The following is a 3,449-nucleotide window of genomic DNA, read 5'->3' on the forward strand; positions in this document are numbered from 1 at the left end:
CTCAACCTAATAAATGAATATGGCAAAACAGCTGGATACAAAGTCAATACTCAGAAATCAAAGGCATTCCTGTATACCAACAATGAAACATCAGAAACAGAAATCAGGAAAAAAAATCCCATTTGATGTAGCAACAAGAAAAATAAAGTACCTAGGAATAAACCTACCCAAGGAGGTAAAAGACCTGTACTCAGAAAACTACACAACACTGAAGAAAGAAATTAAGGAAGACACAAACAATTGGAAGCATGTACCATGCTCATGGATTGGAAGAATTAACATCATCAAAATGGCCATACTACTGGAAGTCATTCATCTTCCATTTTTTCCTTAAACTCATTCTTATCAAGCTTCCATCTTCCATGGTTCTCCCCAAATTGAACTTGTCAAAGTCACCAGTGATTTCCAATTGCTAAATATAATATTGTCCTTATTTTTCTCGACACTTCGGTAACATTAAACTCAGTTGATCATTCCCTCATTCTTACACAATTTCTTCACGTGGTTCAAGGATACCACACTGCTCTGGATTTTGTCCTATGTCATGGCTATTCTTTCTTAGCTTTCTTTTCAGTTCCTTCTTGGCTTCCTGATTTCTTATGGCAGTGCTCTGGGTCTCAGTCTTGTTATCTTCTCTTCTCTTATCTCTACCTTCTCCCTTGGTCATCTCATCTGATCTCATGACTTTAAACAGCATCTACTGTCAACCTCAAATTTGTATCTTCAGTTCAAACCTAAACTACAACTTATACATACAGGTGCCTATTTAATATCTATACTTGGATATCTAATATATATTTCACATTTTAAAATGTTAAAAAGTGAATTTCTTTTTTAAAATTATTTTATTGTTCAATTACAGTTGTCTGCATTTTCCCCCCACCCCAGCCAAAACCACCTCCCTCCCTTGCTTCCACCTTCACCCTTGGTGTTGTCCATGTGTCTTTTATACTAGTTCCTGAAAACCTTTCTCCCCACTATCCCTTCCCCCCTACCCTCTGGCTATTGTTAAATTGTTCTTAATTTCAATGTCTTTGGTTATACTTTGTTTGCTTTTTTCTCTTGTTGATTGTGTTCCAGTTAAAGGTGAGGTCATATGGTATTTTTCCCTCACCACCTGACTTATTTCACTTAGCATAATGCTTTCCAGTTCTATCTATGCTGTTGTGAAAGGTAAAAATATGGAATGCTTCAAGAATTTGTGTGTCATCCTTGCACAGGGGCCATATTAATCTTCTCTGTATGATTCCAATTTCAGTATATGTGCTGCCAACATGAGCATCATGATATATCCTTTTTGGTTTATTAGATATAACTTGGGTTGCATTACTTTAGTTATTATTTTAGGATTTACAATACACATCTCTAACTTATCACAACCAAACTTAATGAAATATTGTAACAGTTCACATGTAGTATTAAAACCTTACAACAACGTCCTTCCATGTTTCCTCTCCTTGCCTTTGTGTGATTGTTTTCATACATTTTGTTTCTACATATGTTATAAACCCCATAATAAATTGTTATATCTTTTTTGTTATTCTTTTTGCTTTTTAAAAGGATTTTATTTATTTATTTATAGAGAGAGAGGAAGGGAGAAATAGAGAGGGAGAGAAACATCAATGTGCAGTTGCCTCTCATGTGCCCCCTACTGGGGACCTGGCCCGTGACCCAGGCATGTGCCCTGACTGGGAATGGAACCAGCAACCCTTTGGTCCACAGGCCGGCACTCAATCCACTGAGCCACACCAGCCAGGGCTGTTATTCTTTTTGCTTTAAACTCTCAATTGTCTATCCAAGAGAATTTTAAAATAAGAAAAGAAACTGTAGTTACCCACATAGTTTCCTTTTCGTTTTTCTTTCTTTTTTTTTTTCATTTTTCAATCTCTTCATTTTTTTATGTAGATTCAGGTTTCCACCTGGTATTTTCTTGATGCCTGAAATACTTCCCTTAGCATTTCTTGTAGTACTGATCCACTGATGATACATTATTTAAGCTGTGCATATCTGCAAAAGATTGTGTTTTTTCTTCCTTTTGAAAATATTTTTGCTGCATATAGATCATAGATTGACAGTCTTATTTTCAGTCCCTTATAGATGCTGTTTCACAGTTTTCTGACTTAGATGGCCTCTAGTAAGAATATGTATCATTTTCATATTTATTCATATGTATATAAAGTGTCTTTTCCTGGTCCCTTTTTAGTTTTCATTTTCTTTATCACTGTTTTTTGAGCAATTTGATTGTGACATGCCTTGTAGTTTTCTTTGTGATTCTTGTGCTTTGAGTCCATTGAGGTTTTTTTTTAGATTTTGAGTTTATATATTTATCATATCTGGGGAAATTTTAGCCATTTGTCCTAATAATTTTTCTTTGCTCTCTCCTCTCCTGGGGATCATACATATACTAGGCACCTTGCGATCATCCCACAACTCATTATTGTCCTGTTCATTTATTTTCAGACTTTTCCTCTGTGTTTTTTAAATAATTTTCAGTGCTATGTTCTCAAATTCACTAATCTTTTTTATTGAAGTGACTAATCCGGTCTCAATCTCATCCAGTGTATTGTATATCACAGACATATATTTTCATCTCTACAAATTCAATGTGAATCTTGATTTATATCTTCCATTTCTCTCCTTAACATACTCATGCTTTTCTCTACATATGTAGAATATACTATTTATAGCAATTGTTTTAATGGCCTTGTATACTAACTCCATTCATCTGTTCCATTTCTGGGTCTTTTCCTATTGATTATATTTTTCTTGTTATGAGTCATATTTTCCTGCTTCTTTGAATACCTGTAATTTTTTATTGAATGCCAAACATTGTACATTTTATGTTGTTTGGTACTAAATTTTCTGTATTTCTTTTAATACTTATTAGCTGTTTGTGGGATGCACTTAAGTGACTTGGAAAGAGTTTGATCCTTTTGAGACTTGCTTTTAATCTTTATAAAGTAGAATCTGGAAAGATAAATAAAAATGACATTGAACTTTCTCTGTTACAAAAAAGGGAAAGAGACATTTTCTTCTTCCCTTTTCTTAGAGTAATTTCTTGAGAAACCTAGTATTTATGAATCCTTCCTCTGTCCCTTTAGTATGTATGTAAATATTTTCAAAGACTAAATTAACCTCCTTGCTAGCCTTATAATCCAGATTTTTTTTTTCTTAAGGGACTAGGAACCATCTCTTAGAAATGTAAATATCAAGGAAGATGTCATCCTAGGAGCTTAGCTAGGTACCTTGCTCTAAGCTGAAAGCACCTGCTTGTCATGGAGATATGAGAAGTTTTTTCCTTCACATAAAGGCAAAATTAACTAGAAGGGTGTCCACTCCAATTACCAGGTGAACTTAGGATGAACTATGAAAGAATATATAATAAACAGTGTTTTAAGTCCTCTTTCATAGGGACAACTTATCATTCATTTAGTATTTATTTCTGTTCT

The 3,449-nt window shown here is 34.1% G+C and overlaps 1 non-coding gene across 1 annotated transcript; it reads right to left on the bottom strand.

Moving 5' to 3' along the window:
• Window positions 1-1,175: 1,175 nt before the first annotated feature.
• On the bottom strand, window positions 1,176-1,282 carry LOC112322534 (U6 spliceosomal RNA). Its single transcript, XR_002976648.1, has one exon. It is a non-coding gene; the product is annotated as a U6 spliceosomal RNA (small nuclear RNA).
• Between the last annotated feature and the right edge of the window lie 2,167 nt (window positions 1,283-3,449).

The sequence above is a fragment of the Desmodus rotundus genome, chromosome X (assembly GCF_022682495.2).
Source record: "Desmodus rotundus isolate HL8 chromosome X, HLdesRot8A.1, whole genome shotgun sequence".
Lineage (NCBI taxonomy): Eukaryota > Metazoa > Chordata > Mammalia > Chiroptera > Phyllostomidae > Desmodus > Desmodus rotundus.